Below are 9857 nucleotides of genomic sequence, written 5' to 3'. Positions count from 1 at the left end.
AACTAGCTACTAATTTTTTTTTTAATAATTATTTTGGGGCTTTCTGTGCCTTTAATGGAGACATAGGACAGTGGATAGAGCTGGAAATCAGGGAAAGAGAGAGAGTGGGGAATGACATGCGAGAAAAGGAGCCACAGGCTGGATTTAAGCCTGGGCCGCCCGCTGTGGGGCTCGCGCACTAACCACTGCGCCACCAGTACCCCCAAAATAACTAGTTAAAATAGCTGTGAGATGATGCTATTAGGGTAAAACATTGAGTAGTAACTTCAAGAACCAAGTGGAAAAACATCCAAAATCACAAAACTAAAGTAAATAACAATTATCTCAAGACTGATCTGTAGCAGAGATGTGTAAATAGGTTTAGTTATCCTCGCACACTGACTGTTTGCACGCTTGTCATCGGCACACTCCTGTTTCACATTGGGAATATAAAGTGTCAGCAGGAGCATTATTCCTGATAATGAAGCCTCCACAGTGGACATTAAGGCTAACAGGTCAACCACAGGCACGCTCAGGCTGCACTGACAGTCCTCGGCTGCCCGTCACGTACACTCACTCTCACACATTCTCACTCGCTCTCACACACACATGTCGATAACCACACTTGTAATGTGAACCTCACTGCTGAGGAGAGCAGGACTATAATTACAGAGTGACGGTGGGGAAGCCATAATCACAAAGACTCAAATAGAATCTGAATCAACAGATTATTCCAGATTGACTCGTTCCCTCTGTTTACACAAGGCCGTTTTGATTTACATTTGGAGTTCAAGAGCCTATTGTCCCCTCGCACAATTGTTAACGTTTCTCTGATTGAGCCTTTAAGAAGCCTGCAAGCGGTGACTTGCGATTCTGCTTTTGTGTTTTTGCTTTCACTCTGAAGCCACATCAAAGCTGTTTTTCTGCGTCTCGTAGGTCGATAGAAAAAGGCAGTTTGATTCTGATCATTACCCTTGAGAGGGGAAAAAAAACAACACTGAATCAGTGGCCAACTGTGAATCATGGCCCTGTGTTCACCTGCGTACAACAGATGCCTCAGTGTGCTTCTGTTACACACACAAACACTGCATTTCCACTATTTCACAGCAGCTGGCGGAAACCGTTAAATGAGCAGAAACTATGACACCTCCACGGTATGAAAATTGCCCCTTTTTTTTCTTTCCATACAAGTGTGTTATTTTAACTGGTTCTGTCACCTGTTTATAGACTTGTTGATCATGCATGAGCTGCTCTGACCTGTGGAATGAATAGCTGGCAGAGGTTTCTCTTTATTTGGTCCATTTAGCCTCTTAATGACGCATTCTGACATAAATCTTTAATTACAGCTATTTCAGACACAATGAAACGTTAATATTTGAAAAAATGTTTTTCCTATAAATCAGTGCAATGTGTAGTTGGACACATTCACGGTGCCCACAAAAGAGCGAAGAAGAAGATCCTTGTCAACAGGGGACATAATGAGTTTCATTACAAGCATGAGGATATAAAAGTCATCACCCCCGCTCACTTGCTTGTAGTAATTTTTTTACCAACTACTTCCTGCTGCCTTCTCACATCGGTTCACCCCAACCACATGCAGAAAATGTACTCAGAGGCAGTCAGGAAATATTCCAGTTAAAGTCGAGGGGGGGAAATGTGGCCGTCTGTGTTCACATGTGCAGCTCATCCTGAAAAAGTTCTGGAAGTTTTCAGGAGTTGTGTGTGTACCAAAGCCCTATTAGATACCGCTTTTGACTTTGAAATCATTTGTCATAGACGAGCTCTATCTTTATCTATGTAGGACAGCTCCTTTTTTTCAGTGTTCTGCATCAAACTAGGCTGTTTGTGACTGTAGACGACTGTTCAAAAACACTGTCGTTGCTCAATGGCAATTGCCTAAGACACCCCATTCCTGGGAAATGAATGCGTGCCCTTGTTCCAAATTTAGTTTTTCGCCCGCCACCATGGGCTGCTATTTGGTCTGCCATTTCTCAGGGTTGTGGGCTTCTTTAATGAGCACTTTGATCCCACTCAGGTCTGGCGCTGGTGTTTACGCGACCCTGGAGTTTAAAAAAAAAAAAAAGGAGAAAGGAAAAAGGAAAAAATTGTGTCCTATTCTTTGCGAGAGACCTCTGAGCTGTGGTGTCCAGTGTAGCAGCCACATTAGGACCCCAGGGACCTCGTCTTCATCTTAAGACCCCGGATGACCGGCCGCAGAAACTTTGTGGCTGCTCTGTGGAGATCTGTGGAGAGTACAACAACAGATGAAAAATGTACACTAAACCAGAGCTATAAGGGACGAAATAACATGAAATATAGTCAGTCGATCCATCACATTCCTGAGGATTAAAACCTTATTGCAAATGTCACTGGCAGTGTTTTTTTCTCCATTCATTTGTAGTAAAACATGTGCTCTTGATTAGGATTTCTCTTTATCAGCTGCATACAAAACATAACTGTATATCAGCGCCCTGGCTCAACACACCAGATATTTATTTCCATCATGGCTTTGACACGAAGCAGCTGTGCTGTGAGAATGAAAGCAAAAGAACATTTGAACTGCATCCGTATGCCTTCACTGTAACCTGCAAAACACAGACACTTCAAAAATCCAGAGTTTAACGTGAAGAATACCCAGGTCAGAATCTTTCATGTGCAATTTCGTCCTCAGAAGGCATGACATCACGTAAAAAGGATGACACAGAAGTGGCGGAAATAGAAACAGTCTGATGGGTCAATAAATATCTTGCCCACAGAATGTTCTGCATCCTAATGCAACTTCATGCTGGTGTTAATTAGGACGCCTTGATGATTCTTCTTGATGTGTAACTATTTTTGACAGACTAAGGCGGCTGACAGGAAAAGTTCTGGGTAAAGTCAGGGTGGAAAAGTCTGAGTTTTGTGCATGTGTGAAATTGGCTTCAGTGTTACAAAAACTCTGTGATCGTGTCACAGTTCTTCAAAAACAAAGAGGGGGACCCAAGTGCATATAAAAAGCCCAAAGATTTATTTCAACAAAAGGCAAACAAAAATGTACTTAGTTTCAAATCCATACAGAGTCCAAAAAAAGTCCAACAAAAATCTACAAGGAGCCATTAGGAAACCTTTCACAGAACATGGGTAGGAAGACGTATGAACTGATGCAGAAGGAAAGGCACACTGTTGTAATCAGACACAGGTGAGACTAGTGTCACAGGTGAAGACAATTTGGCCAATCAAAATAGGGTGAAACCATGTAGAAGGAAGTAAGAGAATAAACACTAGACATGATATAACACAGGGGAAAAACTGCAGAATAAAACAGGAAACAATGAAAATTAAAACTTGGAATATCAACAGAAAAATACACAGAGACACACGTGAGGATACAAAAGAAAAACATACAACAGGAAATCACTACTAAGCAACAACAACAAGGGACAAAAACTAAATGAGTAAATCATGAAAGATTGTTCTGTCATCTTATTTGGCTCTAAGTTGGAAAGGGGCCAAAGGTTGATTTTTTTCTTTCCATGTCTCTTTCATTTATCAATTTCTGCTGCCATAGATATTAAAAACAGACGACTGACCTAAGAGTGACCATGAAACAATATTCATGATATGGAATATACACGTTTATAAGTTCACACAAATGGGAAAACTGTGATTGTGCAAGTTGTGGCTTTATCAGGGTTCAAAAATTGGCCAGAATCAGTAAAACAATGAACATGCAGCAGATGAATGTGAGAGATTGTCAGCATTTTTCTTTATCATGCATGCTTTCAGTAACAGTCATTGCACTGTTATCAAATCAAGTAGGCTATATTTCAATCAAAACCTATAAAGTCAAAAGGAGTGCTCAGTATGTGTCGTATAGAGCAAGTCCAGGGAAACATGATTTTGAATACCTGCACACAGATAATAGTCCTTGTAGCAGAGCATGGAGAGGATTGTCTAATGGATTACTTCAAAGGCTGTCAATCAGTGTTCTACATCATTCGATTCAGAAACATGAACTTGAATTAACTCTGGAGGCAAAACATAAACACCTCTGATGGAAGATGTTTTTCCTCGTTGCTAATTTAAACTCTGAAGTATGCAGGATGAAAAAGGCTTTGACAGTTTGTCAGGTGGTTTCCTTTTATTCGCCTGAAGGTATCAGCAGGCTTTGCCACATTCCACCAAATGACTTACCAGCTGTATGGGCAAATATAATCCAACAAAGAGCTTTCACCAGAAGAACTGAATGTTCCAGAGTCATTCACGTTTGACATCGACTCCTATCTAATGTCAGGTAAAAAGTTTGCCCCGTTTCTCTCTGTGGTAGCACCCTGCACCAAAAAAACAACAAATGTAGCCTAACCCATGGCCTTACAATGCAAATAGTAGTATCTGTATATACTCTAGTTCCTGGAAAACAAATCTACCTGTAGTGTATTGAATAAAATTTGGTGAAGATGTTAGTTACTTAGTTCATTATGAAACATAAATCCTTAAATCCTGTTTGAAATAGAAGACAGGATATGCAAAGCCTGCGTAACTGCCAGGGTTGGCAGGTGTGTGCTTCAGACATTGAACTTGAAACTTTGAGTGAAAGACAAAACTGATTACAAAAAACATTTATTGTAACAGGTTTTGTACATATTCCACCTACTTGTGCATAAATAACCCTTCCAGTCTCTCAAAGGCACTGCAGAGACACTTGGACAGCTTGATGGGAATTTTTTAAGAGCCAAAGACAAGACGGCAACTCGCATGTTGACTCAGTGACTCACTGAAGGATTGTCGCTGTTTGCACTTGGCTGCTAATCACAAGAGTGCAGGGCCATGTGAGCGGGTGGAGGAGCGAGATCCGCTTTGCAGGTAAGTTAAGAGTGACCAATCGAGACGCACGGCAGAGACGGAAAAAGCATGCAATGGCAGCAAAACTTTTGTGTTCTCGTGTGGACGCACATTCACATTTGGGGTGTAGGGCAGGACGGTTCAGTGCAAGATAAATCAAAGGATTAAGCCGAGTGTAAATGGCCGTCAGGATTGATGCAACATTTGTGCCTGGACTTGCCCGTTGTGTGCCCATCCACGTGTTCTGGATCCCCATGTGTCAGTGGTTATGAGTCACAGCAGACAGCGTTGTTTGCCCAAGCTGGTGTGACTCATGCACTGCATGCTTGTTGGATGGGACCAGGACTGTACATCTTTTCTCATGCCTTAAGTAGACTTGTTTGATTTGAGCTTTTGTAAGGTATTCCTATCTACGTTTTTTGCATGCTCACATCCATCTCAAAGCCAACAAAACACCCCCCCCAACTCTTTCTGTATTTAAATCCACATCTTGCATGTCACTCAAGATTACTTGAAATCTGCTTCTTTTGTAAAAGCACATGCATAGCTAGGTTGCCTCCTTTTTTTTTTCTTCTTACCTTCGAGGAATACCAGAGAAGGGATGCACAAGTACACAGAGTTCTTGACTTTAGAAACTTGCGTGGGCGGCTGTCAGAGTTGTGTATCAGAGTGCGACCAAGGGTTGTAGCAGGATGGCGACAGTTTTAACCTCAGTGCTGATATGCAGCCATTATAGGTGTCTTATCTCTGCCCCTGGCTCCTTAAGTCAGCTTTACACCACTTCAGCTACAGGTTTTACAGCGGCAGAATAAAATGGCAATAAACATAAAATGAGTGACTGATAACTGCACTCTGCTGAAGGATGCCCTCTAATTAGAGTGTTTTATGAGCCAGGGATCCACAGTGAAAACATGTCCATGCTGTGCCGAAGAGCAAACACTGCCTGGGAGGTCACGGTGCCCGCAGTGAGATCTGCAGTGTCCTTAGACCAAGTTCAGGCCACTTCACAGGAAGTCTCATGGCAGACCTTTGGCACCTACATCATATTTGCTAATTGCACAGTTAATCACAGAGTGAGTAATGGGATAACTTCAATGTGCAGCAGCCATGGGGCGATAAGATGGCGGGCATTCCACTGTTATCAGTGCTGTCTGCAGAACAGTGCATAGATACAGTACAGATATAAAGATATAGATATGTTGTGTAGATCTAAAGCAGTCACTTTTTAAAATAAGAAACAATACATAGATTGATGGAAGTACTTTGAATGCAACCTGTGTGGGCCGTTAATGCTCGACTACCTTCCTAACTTTGGTGGTTGGCTGACTCTGATCAAACATCTTCACATTATGAGTTATTTGAGCAAAACTCTGAAAGAAAATATTCAAAGATGGCTTTCTTTCTGTGACTGAAACTGAACCAAAGGACAGTTTTGCAAACAATAATAACAACTTTTTTTCCTACAACTTAAAGCAAATAATAATAAAGTCATAATTGTGATAGACAAACGATTGGAAAAAAAACAGATTTACAGATTGAAAAGAGAGCGCTAGTATCCTGAACTTCCTGAAAAAGGCTAGCTAATATACTACTGAGTATAGGTTATCCATCACGTAGACCAAGCTACTTAAATAGGATAAACGTGCGGCTAGTCCGGGCAGTCCCTGGACTCACTTGCATATTCTCACCGCATTGATCCCAATATGGACTGTACGACTGCCTCTCCATAGGAAATTAATAGATAGACTTGAGATGCTATCTGTTGTCGGAACCAGTGGAGCCATAAGCTTTACTAAGCTTTACAAAAGGTTACTAAAGAGTGGGCGTCTGCTTGTTGACATACAACTGCATGTACAATATTAGGTAAGATTAAACTCTTGACTGACTGAATGATGGCACCCTTGAGGATGTATTTTATGTTTTGGTCATTTTAAATAATGAGCTTGTGGAATGATTTTCCAAAAACATGTCCACTGAGAATAAAAGGCTTTCAATGCCGTGGCGTGTCAGGAATGAATCCCTGAAGAATTCCTAGAGAACACCAACATCTCCAGTTTCACCTGCGCCTGCGAGACTGAACCAATGAGCTCTCGTGCTTGACAACGCAGGCCGACCTCTTTGCTAAGAAAAGCTCTCTAAATGAGTGAAATATTTCAAATGCTTCTGCAGACAAAAGAAGTAAAAACGAGGGAGTTGAGTGAGAGGCAGCAGAGTTCCCTCTGACCCTCTGGTCAACCAGAAAGTGGGAAGGGTTAATCTGGGTTTACACTGACCTCAATCAGCAGCTCCTCAGCTCTGTAGTGATAAACATGAGTACCAAGAGGATTCTCCTCTCACCTGGGGACAAAGCAGCGCCCCGGACCTGACCCCACAGGTGATGACAGACCTGACAAGACAACTCTACTGTGGAAGACAGACGGAGAGAAGGAGACAGAGTCACATAGAAACAGAAGCAGAAGAAGCCATAAAGATAAACCCCATTCAGACATGGAATCTGTGAAATTGCTGGGTTTGTTTACCCGTTAAAGCCTCTGGAAACCCAAATCCTTAATGGCTTCCTTACAAACTCTAAGGTGTTAAGCTCTAATTTTAAACACCACCTTAACCAAGGCTGTTACTAACCAGGCCCCTAGTAAATTTTGGGGGATAGAGTCATTGTGTGACTGCAACACCAAAAATGTAATGATGATGTTTACATCCTGTGACCGGTGCATTTACCAATTTAATACACAAAACGTTCATTTTGTCTTTTTGATGTCTGGCTGAAGTGTGGTGTCTCTCTGAATATTACTCATCTTGTCCGTTGTCCTGTCTTACATTGTTGTGCCATGTTTCTTCATGCTGATGTTGCATCAGCCAAGCGAAATCATTTCCAATTCTCAGATGAGAGACTTCCACTGAGTTCTTCCACGTGGCACGTTTTGTGCAAGTTTGGATCTGTTTTTCTGTCAATGTCATGAACCTAGGAAGTCTTCGGAAGAAACCAGATACAGAAAAAGATGGTACCAGCTACAGTAATGGAGAGGTGACTGGGAGAACAACTGAAATGTAACATGATCCTTATCAACTTGGCTCTCCTGCATTAAACAGAAATCAGCAAACTTTTCTCCCCTCTTCCTTGCAGCTGATAAAAATCCCCTGCTATCGCTCGAGGTAAACTCAGAGTTCAAAGGATGTCAGAAGAAGTGTTTGCAAAGCACTGGGCGTGGACATTAGCTTTGCAGCAATTTGTTTTTAAATTTGGACTTATCTGTATTTCTATTGATAAGGTGGAGCTAATTCATCAGTGTCAAGGAGCTGAACTTGATCACCGCACATTAGATGTTTCACCGTGACTAATGTTAAAACTATACGTTGTGTACATACGGTGTTAGAGGATGGAGAGGTTTCAGACCTGTGTTTGGGTAATAGCTATAAATCAACCTCAGACATGTTTTGCAGTCCGTGTGTAGGTGTGTTTTGTGTTGAACAGGCTTATAAAACTATTACTACATTGTGTTCACTTGTCTGCTCAAGTTTCATCCTCACACACACCTTCCACCTGTTTTTATAGTAACAGCTATAGATTCATGTGTGAATTACTCACAGAAGCTCAGACATACATGACTTTGAGGGAATCCTTACAGCTGCATGTTTTGACATGAAAAGTCAGTTATTTAAAGTCTAACTTTTGTTCATGGCACAAATGAACCTGCGCTCAGTGGATTTCAGCTGATTATTTCATTTTACATAAAAATGTCTACGTTGTGAAACGTGTGTAAGAGATCTTTCTCTTTACAAAGTCAGCACCACAGACGCTTTTTTTAAAACTCCCAAGTGTGCTTTGAGCTGACAGCCGAGCCAAATCATAAACTGTATTCACAAATGTTCACAGAGATTCTAGCCTAGTATTGCAAACAGTCTATGGTCGTGCACTGATCACAGGGAATAAACGACCCCATCCCTTCCCACTTGACCGATTTGACCTCTCCTAACAATATCAAGCTGCGTTCTAACATCAGCTCACTCTGATTTTCTGTGGAAGAAATACAAGGGTGCTGGCAGGAGAAACTCTGGAAAGTGAAAGATTCGGCTGTTTGCGTTTACACATGAAGCTCACCCTGTAGACTTTGGGAATTGTGTGCATGCTTGAAAGCAGTAATAGTGTGAGGGGAAGGGTTTTGCAGGATGTCCTGCAAGTGGAAATCGCATCAAACCAATCCAGGGTCTACAGTTTTTTCAGGTCACTTTACTTGGAACGTCCCAGAGGAGAAAAGGTTTCAAGTACAATCTGCAACTTTTGATGGCAGAAATATTAAAAATGGTTCAAGAGACGCCAGCTAAGCTCAGTTGGCAGAGCAGGTGCCCTAAGAGTAAAGGCTACAGTCCTCTTCTCACTGGTCACAGGTTTGACTCCCAGTCCTGACCCTGTTTGGTGCATGACATTCGCCGCTCTCTCTTCACATGTTTCCTGTTTCTTTATAGCTGTCCTATCAAAGTGAATACACGGGTTTGGCTAAATGACATGATTTGTTGTACTATCTGAGATGTCATCTAAACTCAGCAGCAAGATTAAAACTTTGCCTCCTGCAGATAAACTCAGCAGAGGGGGGGAAAAAAAATCCAACAAAGTAAGAAAACTCCTGCAGACCACATGAACGCTTGTTATTTCCTGCCTTGTTTACATGTAAGAGCAATAAAACCGTGATAAAACGATCTACAGAGGAGCTCCTTGAGCGTGACCTCCTTGTAAAATGTTACACGAGCCTCTGCAGGTATTTTAATGAGTACATCATAAACTAAACATTCACTTCTGTTGACACAGAAATGAAAGAGTGCTGGCAACGTTTGTCTGCTCTCTAACAAAGCTCTCTCTGTGCTGCATCTGTCTATTACTTTGTAATTATTTACCGTTTACAAGAAGCCATCAAGTCATGCAGGTAAAGCCAGTCAGTGTGTGTTTTTGTTTTTTTTCTCACAAGCCACCACATAAAATTCCTTACAGTCCAGTGAATCTGCAGAGTGCATGTGATTTCTTTGTCAGATATGCAGCTCCTGACTCGATCTGTTAAGTTGTG

This window comes from Labrus bergylta, chromosome 4 (assembly GCF_963930695.1).
Source record: "Labrus bergylta chromosome 4, fLabBer1.1, whole genome shotgun sequence".
NCBI lineage: Eukaryota > Metazoa > Chordata > Actinopteri > Labriformes > Labridae > Labrus > Labrus bergylta.
Note: the sequence above shows the minus strand (reverse complement) of the source record.